This window comes from Camelus bactrianus, chromosome 33, assembly GCF_048773025.1.
Source record: "Camelus bactrianus isolate YW-2024 breed Bactrian camel chromosome 33, ASM4877302v1, whole genome shotgun sequence".
In the NCBI taxonomy this organism is placed as follows: Eukaryota; Metazoa; Chordata; class Mammalia; order Artiodactyla; family Camelidae; genus Camelus; species Camelus bactrianus.
In genome coordinates, this window is record NC_133571.1 from 24,759,409 (window position 1) to 24,776,565 (window position 17,157).

The window sequence follows — 17,157 nt, forward strand, 5'->3', positions numbered from 1 at the left end:
CCAGGGCCTGAGGTCCAGTAGCGAGGCACCAGAGCAGAGGGACAGCTGCGGTCCCACTCACACACTCGGCTTTCAGGACAGCCAGGAGCCAGACCCTGCTGAGCCCACCTAGCAAGGTGGGGGTCTGGGTCATACTCTGTCCACCTACAGACAGGACAGTGGGCAGCAGTGGAATGAAGGTCTGCGGGGGAGGAATCTGAAGGTTTTCACGAGCCAGGCCTCTGCCTCAGACCCTCTGGCGGCCTCGCGCAGCAGCCGGGTTCTGTGCCCCTCCTGGGTCGTGCAGGAGGGAACTGGACCTGGCTCGCCCCAGAGACTGCTGATAACCAGGCATTCCAGTACCGCGTAGACGCTTCCGCAGAGCCACGCGGAGTCATGGCTTTCGCTGACATCGGCGAAAGGCTGATGTGGGCAGAGGACGAGGCAGTTATGGGGAACCAGCCCGAGAACAAGTCCTGCTGGAGAGAAGAAAACAGAGAGGACCTGAGCTCAGGAAGCCCCGGAAGAAGGCTTCTGCAGTAACAAGCAGCCGCTGAGCACCTTTGAGGAGGAGGGCAGAAGAGGGACAGGCCACCAGCTGTCCCCAGAGCTTAGCGTCCAGTTGGGAGGATCAGGCCGAGCACTTGAGGGACGCTTGGCAAACCCTGTCGACGGGGGGCCTGGGAGAGGCCGTGGCCCAGGCTCGAGCCTGCAGAAGCTGAGTGGAGGGAGTGAGGAGTGGGCTTGACCAGCGACAGACAGGCCCAGTGGGACAGGCGGTGCTGGGCCGCCTCGCTCCCTGCCATCCGGACCCCGTGCCTGCCGGTGTTCAGTGGGGGTGTTCAGTGGGGGTGTTCAGTGGGGGTGACGAGGTGACAGCGGGCATGTCCGTGACCCAGGGACAGCGGGGGCTGCACTGGGGGATGGGGTCTCCCCGGAAAGGCAAGGAGGAGGAGCAGGCAGGTAGGAGTGACAGTGTGCACCTGGGGCTCGTCAGGGAGGGGAGGAGGGCAGAGGTGAGAACAGGACCGAGAGGAAGGCCCCCCTGGGCTCAGAGAAAACCCAGGGGCAAAGGGGAAGGGGAGCGGGGAGGCTGTGCTTCTGCTTTGGACCCACAGCTGGACGGGCAGGGGCCGGCGGGGCGGGTGAGGAGCCACAGCTGGAGGGCCTGAGCGGGTCTGTTTCTGGCACACGGCCAACGCCCAGGCCTCCCTCTCGCCCCCCACACAAAAGGGCCTTGTGTGGGAGCTCGAGGAGATGCCCGGTGCATCCTTATCCCACGCCCCCGCCCTTCCCCACAGCCTTGGCACGAGCATCGCTCGACCAGGTGCAGGAAGCCGGTCGAGGGCTGGGGACCAGACAGGAGCCCGAGGTCAGAGGTCGGCTGGAGACGGCCGCCCCGCCCTCCCCGCCTCCAGCCTCCTGTACTCTCTGCTGCCTCTCCCCGAGTCTGCCCTCAACGGCCCCCCCCCCACCCCTGCCCCGTGCCCCTCCCTCATCCCGAGGCCTCACCCCCACTGCTCCCTCCTCCCCTCCTGATTCTCCCGTTGTTGGCTCTGAGTGGTACGGGGAGCCTGGAGACAGAACCCGATTCATTCTTGGAAAAGGCATCCATGCCAGAGGGTTCCACAGCAACACGTCTCCATGGCGCTTGGACACAAGGTAAATATGACGTAAAGAGGCACTTGCTGGGCTTGCAGCGGGGAGGCCTGAGTCCCGCCCCTGCCCCGTCTCCCCGACAGGGCACCCTTAAGAAAGTTGTGCGGCGTCCCTAAGCTTCACTGGGAGTTCTGTAAACATCCACCTGTTTAATCAGCAGTTGGCATCCTCCAATGTGTGCTGAGCACCTGTTGTGAACCAGGCACTGCACTGGGGGCAGGACGAACAATGCAGGCACGTCCTTGCCATCGCAGGACAGTTAACAGCCGGCAGGGCTGTCCAGAAGAGCAGAGCGAGCCGAGGGGCCAGCACAGTGGCCAGTCCGTGGCGGGTGCTGGCGAGGCACCGTGCACAGAAGGTGTACCAGGAGCCCAGTGCGGAGAGCTGAGCTGCAGCTGCTCTGGTTAAAATTAGAAGGTGGTGCTGGACCTCTAACCTTGCCTGCAGCCCGATGTCTGTTTGGAGCTGGTTAGAAACTAGGACAAAATGTGAGATGGTGAAGATTTGTCTGCACAGGAGACAGGACTGCCCAACCCAGGAAGGCCCCGCTACACGGGAGGTTCTGCTGTGTGCGTGAGAGGTGCGTGTCCCCGGGAGAGGGGTGGGAGAGAGAAGCAGTAGTAGGTGCTGTGTGGGGAAGGAGAGTTCGCCCAGAGCCTCGACTGCTGAGGGCCTAGAAGCCAAGCTCCCTCCCCACTCCCTTTCTAGGAAACCCACTAGGAAAAGCCCACGGCCTTGGCGGGGCGGTGGGGGGGTGGGTCACGTGCCAAGGAAGCCCAGGGCAGGAGGGTTTGTGGGAGGAGGCCAGTGGGGCACTGAGAGGGTCTCGTGGGGGACCCAGGACAATGCGCCCATAGAAGGAATGTGCGGGGAGGGGGCCGGAGGGACAGGCTGCCTTGACGGCTGCCCCCCTGGCCGCTTCCCAAGGTTAACGAGGGGCACGAAGCCTGTGCGCCACTCCAGGGCTGGGGGCGGTTTGAAAGGAGCATTTGCTGTGGGGAGAAAGGGCCCTTCTCTGTTTCTCTGCCCTGGGCTGCTGTCCTTTGTGGAGGCTCTTTGAGGCGTGAGCCCTGCAGAGCACTGCGGGGTTGGAGGGTGGAGGGGGCGGGGAGCGGTGGTTTGCTCTCAGCAGCAGCAGGCCGTCTGCCCTCGGCGGGCAGGAAGGGGGTCCATGGCTGGTTCCGCTGCCGTCAGATCCCTGAGCTGATGGGCTGGGAGGCCTCTGCACGTGGAGTTGGAGCCCGAGCGCCCCCTGTGGAGTGGGTGTTTGGAGAGGGCGCAAAGGGAGAGAAGGGGGAAGTTAGGAGAACTGAAAATTAGGTAGCATGTACAGAGGGTGGGTCAAGAGTTTCCAGCGGGGGAACGTTGGGGCGGCCCCAGGCTCAGGCCCTGCAGGGGAAGGCCGCTTTATCACAGGGCGTGTGCATGCGGCTGGAACCCGCATCTCTCCACAAACACACACGCAGTGCACACACCACTGTGGGTACTCACATGCAAAATCACACACGTGACGCAGGGGACGCCGGTGCACATTCACGAGGCAGGATGGCTTCTGACGACCACACACGTGTCGGACCAACATCCGCAGGGGCCACGTCCTCCTGAGCTGCCCCGTGGGCAGGTGGGTGCCACAGTCCCTGCCCCTTGAGGCTCACACCAGACCCGTGGTCCCCAGGCGTGAGGAGCTCCTGCCTTCCCATCACGGGACGCCCAGCGTGGTGGCCCTAGAACCGCCCTCTCTTCTTCCCCAAGTCAGGCCCCAGGGAGCTTTGGCCAGTGAAACCCTCCTTGCCCAGGTTCACCCTGAGCCGGGCGTCCAGGCAGGCCCAGGCTTCCCCCAGTTCATGTGTCCAGGGGCCCAGCTCCCCAGCCCAACCTGTTACAGACGCTGGGTCACGGCCACCAGCAGGTGGCGCCAGCAGGAGCCTCCTGTAATGGGTCTGGTACTAATGAGAAAGGTCTTGGTTCTGGAGGAAAAGTGTGGCCCTCCCCTCTGTGTCCTGCGGAGCCAGTGACTGGATCTCCACAAGTCCCAGGCCAAGGGCAGCCACTCCCAAGAGACAAAGACTGGGGGCTCAGAGAAGACAGACGCTGAGGTCAGGATGGGAAGACAGAGGGCGGAGGCAGGCCCTCCAGCCAGCGGGGCCTTCAGAGGCGTGGACGTGTGTGCGCCTGTTCCAGCGCGTGTGCAGGCTTGCACACACATCTGAGTGCGCCCCGCAATGCTCTGGGCTACCTGTGTGCCTGGGGACAGGTGTGCTTGTGCACCTGCTAAGGGCAGGGCAGAGAGGAAGCCCAGCCCATGAGACTCCTCACCAGGCCACCGCAGTTCACCCCACCCACACCGCACACCCCAGGGACACGCGCGCTCTCACCGCCCGCGCAGACAGGTGCTGCGCCACCGCGTACAGACCTGCCCACCCACACGCTTTCACACACACACACACGGCCCCACACAGAACCACGGGGATACATATAGATGCAGCCAAGACACACGCCGGCGCCCAGGCACACGTGGCCCAGCCGCACATCACGTGTGCACACACGTGCACATTCTGTGCTTCTCTGGGAATTCTCAGTACCCACCCCCACCGCCCTGGCCCAGGAGACTAGGTGCTCCCAGTCAGCACAGTATCCCAATTTCTGAGCAACGTGGGCGTCCCTTGTCTGAGGACTGGCCGGCGCAGCGTCAGCACTGCGGACAGCGCCTCCACCTGCCAACAGAGGCCCCAGGCGGGTCTCGGACTGGGGGCCTGGGACTTCTGCCTCCTTTGTCGTCTCTCCTCCTCCCCCTCCTCCTCTCTACTGTCTGACAAGCCAGCGACAGATCTGAGGCATTTTGCTGATGGTCAGTGGTGTGAGGGGTGCTCCTGGACCTCCCTGAGCTGCAGCCAGATCAGCATGCAGTCAGACACATTCCAGTCCCAACTCCTTGCCTTTGGGTCTTATCAACAGCGGATAAGTCACCTGCCACTGGGGGCTGTTGTGGGGACCACAGGAGCCAAAGCCCGGGAGGCCCCCGCACTGCACCTGCCATGCTGCAGAGGAAGCCCCCAAGGGGGGCAAAAGCTCTGGGTTCCAGCCCGTGAACCTCCAGCCAGAAGCCAACTGGTCTGCAGGGAGCGTTGACTTGCTTGGAAATGCAGACTGTGAGCCGGCGGTGCAAGCCCCAGCCTTGCCAAACTTTTTCTCGGAAGCCGGGTGGGCCGCTCACTTACCCCACCGAGTCCCGGGCCCCCGTTCACTGCTTCCTGTCTCAGAGGGTAGGACATAGAGACCAGGACCTCTGTCTGCCACGCACTTCGGGAAAAAGAGGCCCCCGGACCCGCCTTGATCCCCAGCCTGACTCATCCCGGAGAAGATTCTCTGCCTCTCGGAGAATCGCTCCACAGACTTGAGGAAGAGCCCCATCTTTTTGGAGGTCCCTGTCCTCAGGTGGCTCCACCTAAGACAGACTAGTCACTGGCAGGGGCGGAGGTCCTTCAAAGCCCTCACGCCACCGCCACCTCTTTTCTCCCGACCCTCTTTTCTTCCCAGACTCTTTCCCAGTGGCCCCCATCCCTGGCTGATAATCACTGGGCCAGAGTTCTTTCCTTGTGCCCCTGAAGCTGGCAGCGTGAAGCCAGGCGTCTGATAGGAATGGCTGAGGGCCTGGCACCATTGGCCATGTGGCAAAGGCTCCTTTTCCGTCTCCTGTCGTGTCCCCCTCAACTCAGCTGGACCCCCTCCTGCATAAGGAGGGTGCAGCAGCTTCTCCTCTAAACTCCAAAGAACAAGGCTTTTAGGGCACGCCCCCCAAGTGGGGCGGCTGGAGGCACCGTGAAGGGGCCGCACAGTGAGTGAGCCCCGGCCAGCCTGGGCTTCAAGTGACCCCACCCGCTCTTTACTCGCAGCCGGAGACGCCCCCCAGCACCTCCGCTCCTCTGCCCACCTGCTGGAAATCTTCGAATGAGTTACACGTGTTTTTGCTGTTATGCAAGTGATGCCTGCGTGCGGAGGGGACTGCGTGGAACCTGCCAGCAGTGTCCTCACCCCAGAGCCCGTCCTGAGCCCAGTGCGGAAGGAAGGCTTGCAGGCTTCCAGGGTTCCAGGGAGAATCGCTCGGGTCCCCTGGAGTGGGTCTCCTTTCCAGCTCGCCCCAGTCTCCCCCAGGCCCCCAGCCTCCCATTAGCTCCTGCTGCTAATGACTCTGACACACTCTGGCGCCAGCCCTCCAACCAAACTACAATCGATCCTTCACTCCTCCTGGATCAGCGCCATCGACCCGGAACTGGGAGAACAAATCCAGACTCTAGGAAGCCAGCGGCCCAAGGCAAAGCCCAGCAGGCCCGCCCACCCAGACTTTGCACGTGCTCACACGCACGCTCACACATACACACCACTCACATGCACACACTGTACATAGGTGCTCACGCACGCACACACGCGTGCCTAGGAAGGCACATGGATGAGAATGTGCACAAAAGGCAGGGGCCACACGTAGCTGTCTGCATGTGGACACACATAGTCCGAGGCCCATTCCTGGGTACTCTGCACCCGTGTACACACACACACACACTCCACGGGGCACATGCACTCGCCATTGGCTGGAAGAAGGGGCACTTTGCAACCATGGAAAGCACGCTCTGGCCGAGGGTGAGCAGGACTCTGGCTCCTCACCGGCCCCTCTGGCTGCACACTCAGGGGCCGGAGTCCCAGTGCGCTGAGCTCCACAGTACGACACACTTCGGGCAGAAGCCGCTCTTGGGCATTGTGGGATGGGGCCCCCTCTGCTCCGGGATGTGCCTGCCTGCTAATCCCGCCGGGGTTGGAGAAAGCCTGCTCCTTCTTCACCAGACCGAGCCCGACATGACTTAGCTGAACACATCCTAAGTGGAGCCTGGCACACACCTGCACCTGCGGCCCAGACACCAGGAAACAAGGTGCCAAGCCTCCCAGAAGCCACAGCAGAGCGACAGCCACCAGCCCACTCCGGCCAGGCTCAGATACGGGATGGAAAGAGAAAGGCCAGTGCAGAGCAGAGAGGGGTGGAGTGGGACCCCACTCAGGGCAGCCCAAGCAGATACGCAAAGCCTCAGACTGCATGGCCCCACCACTGTGGTCACACTCACCCACGCACCCCCTACCCCCTGGGCCCCTAGGCCAGGTCCACCTCTGGGTCAAGTCACGGAGCACAGAACACCAGAAGTAGAAAAGCTCCCAGGTATTATGAGGCACCCCACCCCGTCCTCTCAACGCCTGCCTTTCCTTAATGACTTTCTCAAAAACTGACTGTCGGGTAAACCCGTTCACTGGACGCTCAGGAAATGAAGAGCCCTCACCCAGCCCCCGGGGTGAACCGCTCTCAGATTCTCTCAAAACAGAGTCAAAACCGTCCTCGCCAGGATGTCCACCAATTGGCACAAAGCAGGAAGAACGCCGTTTCAATTATAAACAGCTGGCGCTTCTCCTGCAGCTGCTTCCGGGAAGGACCACTGTTCACATTTCTGGTCATAGTTTCCGAGAGCAGACGCCATGCAGAGGCTGATGACCAGGACCCGGGGCAGTCTGACCTCGCAAGGACGGGCAGGTGATTTTGACCCCCTCTTGTGCAAGAGGCGATGTTGACAAAGTCCAAGATGCTTTCAGCCTCTGGAGGAAGCCTGACCTGGGTTCTGACTCTCATTTTGTTGACTAATTTCCTAGGTGACAGAGGGGTCAGCTTCCCCCCAAACAGAATGAGACGGCAGGATTGTGGCGGATGAGGGGTTCGAGTTTCAGTGCCGGGCTCGCCTGAGCACCGCGGCCCCGCCTAGAGCTGACCCTTAGCACGTGAGGTGCGAGTCTCCGAGCTCATGACCTCCACGTGGCCCAAACCTCCTCTGCGTGGTCACTGCCACCCTCACTCACACAGAGCCTCCCAGCCCCTCCCTGAGGCCGCGGGCCCCCGCCCCACTGGCTGTCACTGCCATTCACGGTCACCTGCAGACAAGACAGTAGAGGGTCCGTCTGAGGGAGCAGGAAGCCTGTAGGAGACCCCCCTCGCCGTCCCGCCTCCTCGACCCCCATGGGAGCAGCTGGAAACACTCTGCACCACCTGACGCGGTGGTTCCGGGTGTGGGCGAGAGCCCGTCCACCACACACAGCTGCGCAGGGTCTGGAAGATGAGCGGCGTGCCGGTGGTGGCGCTGCGGCCTTGGCCGCCGCTGGGCCTCGGGATCACACAGTCTCGCGGGAGTTCCCAGTGTTCACTCTTCGTCTTCTACGTTTGGAAGAACCACAGCCCCTCCATCTCACCGTCTGATCCCTGGCATCTACGGTCCGTCTCCGGGTGTCCAGAGGCTTCTCCGGGGCCAGCGGCAGCTCCGACCTCAGTGGGCTCAGCCCCCCAGCAGCCTCCAGGCTGCAGCGCCCAGATTCCGCACAGTCCTGGGATGTTCTAGTGGCCTCAACACTGAACCTGCATCTGCTGCCCTTCCAACAAGAGCGAGAGCCCCCGCGTCTGTGCACTGCCCCCTCTGTGCTTGGAACCTCTAAGGGGAGACAGTGCCCTTCTCTGCACCATGACAAACAAGGAGATGCTGGGTTAAGGGCAGTTTTGGACTCGGCTCATGGCAACAGGTATTTAATGCGCACAAACCGTTTCCCTGGCACAGTGTCCATGCAGCCTCGCATGGGCTCTGCCCCACCGTGGGATCGGGGCTTGTGGAGGGGGGCCCTGGGAGGTGGGCAGACAGGCACAGGCCCCAGCTCCAGCACTCACCCAACAAGCGTGGGCGAGTCCCCTGTGCCCCTTTGCTTTGCCAGCACTCCTCTGTCTGCATCATTCGTCCCTCCAGACTCTCAGTGTGTGTGCCCTTCCCAAGGTCTCCCCGATCTGTTCCATCCGGGCCTCTGCTCTGTGCCAGTCTCTCCCACAGCCCCTCCACGTGTTCCACAGAAAGTGTTCAGCAGATTGAATTCATCTGAGTCCCGTTCCAACACTTCCGCGGACACGCACACACAGGGGGAACCATCTCAGGCTGGGCCCCCTGGACGCAGGACCTGAGGTGGGGTTCTTGTGCAGGGGATTTACTGAGGGCGGGCCCCCGGGAGGAGCCTGAGAGACGTGCAGGAGGTAGGGTTGGTGGGGAGGGAGCCAGGAGAGCTTGCCCTCCTCCCCACCGTCCCGAAGCATGAATCCCGCCTCGAGGAAAGGGCTGGCCTTCTGCCATCTGTCTGGTCAGCGTTGCAGCCGGTCACCCCAGGCAGGGCCATAACCTCCCGAGCATCTCCCTGCTGGGGAGGCTGCAGCCCTGCTCCAGCAGAGCAGCCAGGGTGGGCGCAGCAGCCCGAGATAGGGGCTGTGAGAGGCACCAGGCGACAGTGCACTGCGGGTTCCTGGAGGATGTGCTCACGGGAAAGGAAGCAGCTTCCTAGCGCAGTGGCCCTCCTCCTGAGCCACGCGGGCAAGACTCTGTGGTCGTAACAAAGACGTGGTTGAGTTCGCAGCTGTCAGGCTGCAGGGTGTGACTTCCATCACCTGCCACAAGAGGCCTGTCGTTCGGGTTGCGGTGAATTCTGAACAGTGAGGGGGAGCCGTGGGCCACCGAAGGGCACAGCGGGGGTAAGAGGGCACGTTTTCCAAGGCACCTCATCTTAGCATCTTCCCAGGAGGCAAGGGAGTGCCTGGCACCCCCTCTTTTGGACCAGCCTGTTGGGGGGTCTGTTCCCCCCGTAAGCCGGGGATGGACAGGAAGGCACAGAGTCGGCAATGTGGTGGCAGCCCTGTAAAGACACAGCAGGCCGGGATGGTATCGCCTGGGTCAGGCCCCAGTACCGCTGAGTCCAGAAAGAACGAGCCGAGTTGGCCCTTCCCAGAGAGAGGACACAGCCGGGACCCTGCAGGGCAGCCTGGATCCTCGCGCTCCGGCAGGGGCGACAGTGCCAGGGCGACCTGATGTCTGGGCTTCTGTGTCCCAGGGACTGGCGTGCTGCCTGCCTTGAGGAATCTCCAGTCTTGGTTTGTTTGATGTTTTCGCCTCCAGAGCTAGGAATTGTGAGTCCCGCGCCTACAGCTGACTTCTAGGAGACCAGAGTCACCGCAGCAGGAAGAGCTGCGCGCTGGGGAAGCTCTGCCGAAGCAGGTGGTAGGTCTTCTCAGAGTGGAACTGGCCCAAAGGACCAACTCCTCTGGCAAGAAGAACAAGCGGCAACAGCAGGTCCCGGGGGCTCTGTCTGGAGCCTGGATGCCAGCGTGGTGAAGCCCTGGGTCCCCGGCGGGCGTCCCACGCCTGTTCCTAAGGAGACAAGCAGACCGTGGCCCCAGCTCCCTCGGCTGCATCGCGAGGCGAAAAACAGATGAGCTGTGGTTTACAGGGCAAGCGCTGGGCCGGCCGTGGAGAAGGGGTCCCACCCTGCAACAGTGAGGGCCGTTCCCCGTACGGTGAGGGAGAAACTGCTGGAAATGGTGGGGCTTGGGGAGGGGGCGGCTCCGGGGCAGGGCAGGTGCACACGTGCAGTCCGCCCGGTCTCCCAGGCTGGACTGTGCCCTCTGCCCTTTGTGTCCCCCGCGTCCTCCGGCGAAGCGTCGCCCACTTCCCTCTTCAACCCCCAGGTGCTGTGGCTGGTGGAGGACCCCGTGCTGGCTCCGCTCCGAAAACTGTTCTCGCTTGAGCCGTTGCCGCACACATTGATGAAAACTGGAAATGCAGACGACCTGGTGGATTCCGAGGTCACGCAGAGGTCAAGCCGCCCGCCCCCTACCTCCTGGAACGTGAAGTGTCCTGCCCTCCGCACAAGTCACAATGACAGAAGGTGGTGCTTGTCCAGGGAGCCTACACGCCTCATCCTGTGGTCCTCAGCCCCGTCCCGAACCTGGGGCGTTCCTGCGGAGACACGCGTGGAGGACAGAGCCCAGGGAGGGGGCTACACCCACAGTGGCCTCCGCGGCCCAGGCTAGAGTCTGGTGTCATCTGTCTACACCCACTTCACCAGCGAGCACAGGGAAGCCAAGCAAGGACCCCGTGAGATCAGAGCGTTTCTTCCCAAGGCCGCTGCCAGGAGCCCCCGGGCCAGGACGGGTCACCAGTGGGAGAGAAAGAAGGTCCTAGGCCCTGGACTCCCACGGGGCTGGGCGGGGAGAGATCACACCTGCAGCCCCTTGGCCCCAGACCGCCCTTGTCCTCGACGCAGGGAGACCCATCGCCTTCCCCGCATACACGTGAATAGAGCGGAGAAACCCCGGCGCCTCTGTGCGCTGCCAGCCGGGGTCCCAGGGCCGGTCAGCCTTCCTGACGGGCAGCTCCCGTGTCTTCGGGGTCCCCGCCCTCACCTGAGCGAGCAGTGAGAAGCCGACTGCCCGTGCCATGGAGGCTCTGGTGCCGTTTCCGGGGGTGTGGTTTCCAGCCTAGCGTTGCAGGGACACAGCTGCGCCTGGTGACTACCGTGTTATTATACATTAATCATAAAGTAACAGTGCACGCCGCCTGGCTTCTCTCCTCTGCGATGAGGTGCCACCTGGATCCTGGGCTCCACACCTGCTCTTCCTGAGCCCGCACCCTGCCCACCTCAGGCCAGCGTGGGCTCAGCACCCCTTCCTGCAGGTGAAGCCAGTGTGCACCGAGCAGGAGCCTGGGGGGCCTCCCGGGACAGGGCCCCCCACCCTCTGCTGCAGCTCCTCCCTGAAGGACCCAGATCATAGCACCTCATGCAGATTTCCTGAGTTTTTCAGGTGCTGAAACCACCGCCAAATGGAAGAAATTAACCACTTGCCGATGGTGGTGAGCACGTGGCCCCCAGACCTTCTGGTGCCCAAGGACTGATACTGTTGACCCCTGTTATTGCAGCACCAAGCCATCTGAGAACTGTGCACAGCTGATCGCAGACCGCCCCTCCCTTTTCAAAGGCTCAGCTGAACGCCTTCAGGGAGTTGCAGGCTTTCTGGGCATGAGCCACGCATCCTCCTGCGGTAAACCTTTCTCTGCTCCAAACTCCGACGTCTCGGTTTGTTTGGCCTCACTGTGCGGCGGGCACACGGACTTCGTTTGGTAACAAGAGGGCAGTTTTTGTGTCTGTGTTCCAAGCAAACAACGTCCAAAGCCAGAGTTCGGACCCACCAATCCCTGCCACCCACTGGCCCCTTTCGCCCCCTCAGGTGGAAAAAGGTCAAGGAGACGAAACAAGGTCCAGAAGAGATGCGTGTTCTGACGGTTTGCTGGGGTCCAGGGGGCGGGGGTGCTCGGCCGGGCCTCTCTGGGATCAGACGCAGCCCCGCTGTCAGGCTCTCCGGGCTCCTTTAACCAGTGTCTGCTCAGCCTCTGCGTGGCCAGCCCAGCTCAGGCCAAGTCCCCACCTGGTGCTCGTCAGGCCTGGGACGCAGCGGTGAGAGGTCGGGGTCCTCGACTCCTTGTGAGGAGTCAGACCAGTCCTTCAAGGATCTGAGCTGGGTCCCCCCAGTGCCTGGACTTAGAGGGGACAAGTGCCCCCCAGGGGGCACTCACTCGCTGACCTAGAGGAAGGAGGTGCAAACGAACACAGTGCAGCCACGGGGCCCCAGGACCCAGGGGCACGTGCCCAGGGGTGGGCGGGCCTGGTGGCGCTGTTGGAGAGGACGTCACTCCCTGCATCTGCCCTGTTCCAGGTCGGCCCCCTCGCCTGGGGCCCTCACGCGTTCTCAGGAGTCCCTCTACCCCGTGCTCACCTACTGAGGGACCAGGGCACAGGACATGCCCAGGCGTCAGCACCGTGTCCTGTGCTGAACTGTTATGGAGGCTGGCGTCCCGCAGAGAAGGCGGGACCGGTGGCAGGATGACCCAGGAGCAGGGAGGAGGGCTCGGCAGGCAGGCGGGTCATCTGGAGATGACGCGGGCACACGCTGGGCCCAGCCCACACCAGGTTAGTCACGGACGCGAGCACTGCAGGGCCCGGCTCGGCTTAGTCAGCCCTGTGAGCTTGAGTGAGGGTGGGCAGTCGTCACCGTGGCCCCCGGTGCTCCTGGCCCCGGTTCCAGGCTCTTATATAGTCAGTCACCTCCTTAGGGCTGACCCACGCCAGCAACAGAACACTGGAAGGGGTGCCGTGGGAGTCCAGTGCTGGGCCACTGGGGCGTGTGGCCCCTGCCATGGGCTCTCGGGCTACTCCTTCAGGCGAGGCCCTGCCGTGCTGCGAGGACACCTGGGCAGCCCTGTGGAGGGTCCTTGGCAACCGTGTGACTGAGCCCCTGGGAGGCAGAGCCTCCGGCCCCAGTCCAGCCTTCACGTGGTGGCAGCCCAGGCTGACCACAGGCCAGGACCACCCAGCCGGCCGCCCAGGAGCTCCTGATCCTCAGAGGCCGACAGCATAATAAACGGGGTGATTACTTTAAACCACTGTGTTTTGGTGAGGCGTGTTCTGCAGCAGAGATAACCAACACACCCCCAGCAGTGATGGTCCCAGGGACACAGCAGGTACTCGGGAAACATGCGGCCAATGAAGGGATGGACGCAGCTTCTCGCAGACAGGCTGTGAGTTGATACTCAAAACCTGGAAAAACAGGAAACCTCATCCCATCAGCATAGATGTTCAAGAAATGTCAAAATGCCTCATTTTCTTTAAGTCAAAATACGTAGGTTCTAGGTCATCGCTGTTACCCAAGGCCCTCTCCACCTCCACGTGGACCTCACTCAAGAATCTGAGAGAGTCCTGCGTGGGGGGAGCCTCTGCTCCCAAGTCTGTCAGGTCACCCCATCCTTCCAAGTCCACACAGCAGGGTTCCTTAAAGCTGCTTTGTTCTACTTCCTCGGGGGACCCAGGGTCTACAATAGTCCCTTAGAAATGCAATAAAGCCACTCCCTTCAAGGCCTCACACCTCGTTCATTCATTCATTGATTCATTCACTCATTCAACAGGGCATATGTGAAGTGTACAGAAACACAGACAGGTGAATGGGAGGGATGGACGGATGGACATGGAAATAGAGACGTGGAGATATGGAGGGGGATTTTGTAAGGAGGTTGGAGCTGGCAAATCCAAAGTCTGCTGGGCAGGCAGCGGGCCAGAGACCCAGGGAGGGGCTGGCGGTGCGGCTCGAGTCCGGGGCCGTCTGTGGGCAGGCCCCCTCTTCCTTGAAGACCTCAGTCTTTTCCTCTTCCTTCAGCCAACTGGATGAGGCCACCTACATGATAAAGAATAATCTGCTTTACTCAAAATCCACTGATTTAAATGTTGATCTCATCTAAAAACAGCTTCACAGCAACATCCAGGTTGGTGTTTGGCCTCATGCCCTGGGCAGGTGGACACACAAAACTGACCGTCATGGGCGCCACTAGCTGATCTGGGCTCTGGGCTGTCAGAGTAAACAAAGGCAGACAAAATCTTTGGTCTCCGGGAGATTTGACGTCCCAGGGTGGGAAAGCAATAAACAAATCATCCGATACGTGCGTGAGAGGCTCGGTGGTCCCAGTGTGAAGCAGAAACCCCCACCAGGCGCCGTGGAGAAGCCGTGAAGGTGCCGGTCGGGCAGGGGGTCAGGGAAGGCTGGTGGGAAGACGGATCGTGAGCAGAGCCCTGAGCAAAGAAAAGCAGTGAGTCCTGTGGGGGGAGGTGGAGAACATTCCAGGCTGAACACAAGTGCAAAGGCTGGCTCTGCAGAGAGGCTGGGGCGTCCGGCTCACAGACCTGTGTCAGGTGGGGAGAACTTGCTTACAGTTTCTGTCAGGAAGTTCCCGAATGCGTCTGAATCAGAGTTCCCAGGGCTCCCCCTTGCCCAAGAGCTGGCATAGATGTGAGCATCAGAGTGTTTTGGGGGGAAGGCAAACGCACGTCAGGAAGGGATGCACCTTACCTCCTGAAGAGGAGCAGGCAGGCGCCTACGGGCTGCGAGTTTGAGGGTCGCAGGGCCTTGGCAGGCAGCACCAGGGGGCAGCCGGCCAGGCACAGCCCTCCCTGTGTCTGCGCTGTTGTGAGTCAGAGCAGGAAAGCTGGAGGGAGGTGAGCAGACACCCGACACCTTGGGGGACAGCAGGGGGCTTACAGGGCAGGCATCGGAGGGCTGGGGCCAGGTAGTGAGGAAGGGCTGTCTCTCCCCGCACGCTCGCCCTCTCACTCCCCAGCTACGGCTCCAGCCCCAGCCCACACACGCACATGCACGTGCATGCACACGCACACACGCAGACACACACATGTGCGTGCACACACGCTTGCACGGCACGTGCACACACATGCAGAGACCCCAGGAAATGATGGTGTCTGAGCAACAGAAGTCAACTGGATTCTACAAACCTGTAGGCATCAAAGTCTCCCCGCTGAGGGAGGCCCCCGCCAGGTGCCGGGCGTTCCAGGGGAAACAAAGCCCCGTCCCGCCCTGTGTCCGGCCCTCTGTAAACTCAGCCCAGGTCCCCGCAGCAGCACCAGGGACCCATTGTTATGAACAACGTGGAACAAGGACCCAGAGGAGGAGAGGGTAAATTCCGTGGCCCTTGGCAGGGAGCAGGGGTGGGGCAAAGCTGGGCTTTATCAAGGGCAGGCGGCCGCCGTGCTGTTCCCAGGGTGGCCTCGGGGGGCAAGCTGCGTTCAGGGTTCTGGTCCGGAGCCAGGCAGGAGGGGGGCTCGCGCTGCGGGTGCACTGGGCTCTGTGAAAGAGCTGACTTCCGTCCCACAGGCAGGTGGACACGGGGAGGCTTCCCTCGGAACCCTGTGACAAGGCAAGTGGGGCATCGGTGGTGTCGGGACGGGGAGGGGTCAGAGGAAGCAGACCCCAGAGACAGAACGTGGGGACACAGGAGTCCAGGGCCGGGGTCCCGGGGACAGGCTGTGCCACCTGTGAGGTGATGGCAGGGGACAGAGAGGAAAGGGCAGATCTGAGTGAGGTCGCAGGTGGGACACAAGGGCGGGGACAGCCAGGCGAAGTGGCTGCAGAGACGAGGCCTGGGGATGGTTCCCATGGCCCTGACTTGGTTGGTGGAAGAAGCAGGTTTGGAGGAAAAACAGCCAGATGTGAGCCTGGGAGGGGCCCTCGCCCAGCACGGTGACTGGGACGGTTGGGACCTGCCGAGCAGAAAGACGGAGGACCCGCGTTCCTCGAGGATGGGACCCCACTTGCTCCTGCTGGCTGTGTCTCGGGCTGGCCCAGCGGTGACCGAGACCGCCGCTCCATCAGGCAGCGAGGGCCGCAGCAGCACCGGGGAGAAGAGGAGAGGAAGGAGCTGAGATCTGTTAACAGCGGGAAACGCGCGGCTGGGTCTGAGGCCAGGAGAGGGATTCGCAAAGAAAGACCTTTCACGGTGTGCGTGTTTCCTTCTTATGACAGCATGGTCTGTCCAGGAGGCACTGCTGGTATCAAAGCCCCGCCGTCCTCTCGGGCCGGCCCGCGGACCCCACGGCGTGTCTGGGTGTGCGCGGAGGGGCGCGCCGTCGCTCGGTCTCAAGTGCCGGCAGGCGGGGCGGGGGCCGCGGTGGGCGGGGCGGGGGCCTCGGTGGGCGGCCCCAGGACGCGCGCCTCGGGATGAAGCCACCCGTCCCCTTTCAAAGATGCTCTTACTTACCCTCTAATGATCATGCAGCAGAAATGTGGCTCTTTTTCCCTTTGGTGAGTAGTTCTCTGAATTTTTTCCCCATCAGACCACCAGCAGGTCACCGAGCAGCTCCGCCACCCAGAACTCCCTCCTCCCTTCCGACTCAAGCCCTCACCAGCCCCTCGCCCCTGGCGACCACGTGCTGCCTCCTCCCACACGTCCAACAAAGGGAATCACTGGGGTCCTAGCTTCCAGGACTGGCTTCCACCGAGCATGTCTGGTGAGTTGCCGACCTGTTTTCTGCACCAGTGGCCCCTCCTCTGTCTGCTGAGCAACGTTCCCAGGGGTGGCCAGAGCATGCTCCCTGCCCTTGGGTCCACCTCACAAGTCCTTTGTTCCCTCCTCACACTGTGGGCCGAGGAAGAGAGAGGGAAACACACTCCCTGACTTTCCATGACTCTCCCCGATTAAGCTAAGCGTGGCCCGGGGTCCCTCAGGGGCCAGCACGTCACATGACTAGGCAACTTCGACCAAACAGTAACCCCAGGGGATGGTCAGTGTGGGGTCTTAGGAGGTGCTGGGTGCTGTGGGGCAGAACAGAAGGGCAGGAAGGGCCAGCAGGGTGGGGCAGGGGCCGGGCTGAGACGTGGGCAAGACACTCAGGCCAAGACTCGTAGGAGAGAGCGAGCACGTGCTCACAGAGGGAGCCTTGGGCAGCCTCCCCGGCCCCACTGCGGCTGCACTCAGCCCTCCAAACAGCCGCCAAACCGGACTCTCGGGTCCTAACCCAAGAGACCGTTCTGCTCCCAGGAAAGTGGCATTCTGGTCACACTGCCAGCAGAGCCCTGAGCCAGCGCGTCAGCAGGGAGATGCCAGGGGTCAGACGCAGTCTGAATCCTGGGGGCACCAGCCTTTCAGGCTCAGGTCACAGGGGTGTGAATCTGGCAGCCCCCCCTTCCCCCCAGGCGAGCCTCGTTAAGCCCTCCCAGAGCCGGGCAGAAGGGGCGCCAGTCCTTGCCCATGCCGCTGGCTAGGGTTCCAGATCTCATTAGCATTTACAAAAGTTGAA

General features: G+C 62.2%; 1 long non-coding RNA gene across 1 annotated transcript; it reads left to right on the top strand.

Moving 5' to 3' along the window:
• The first annotated feature begins 6,835 nt into the window (after window positions 1–6,835).
• Window positions 6,836–13,744, top strand: LOC141575860 (uncharacterized). The gene is made up of 3 exons (XR_012503832.1): window positions 6,836–8,238; window positions 9,645–10,042; window positions 10,214–13,744. It is a non-coding gene; the product is annotated as an uncharacterized LOC141575860 (long non-coding RNA).
• Window positions 13,745–17,157: the final 3,413 nt, after the last annotated feature.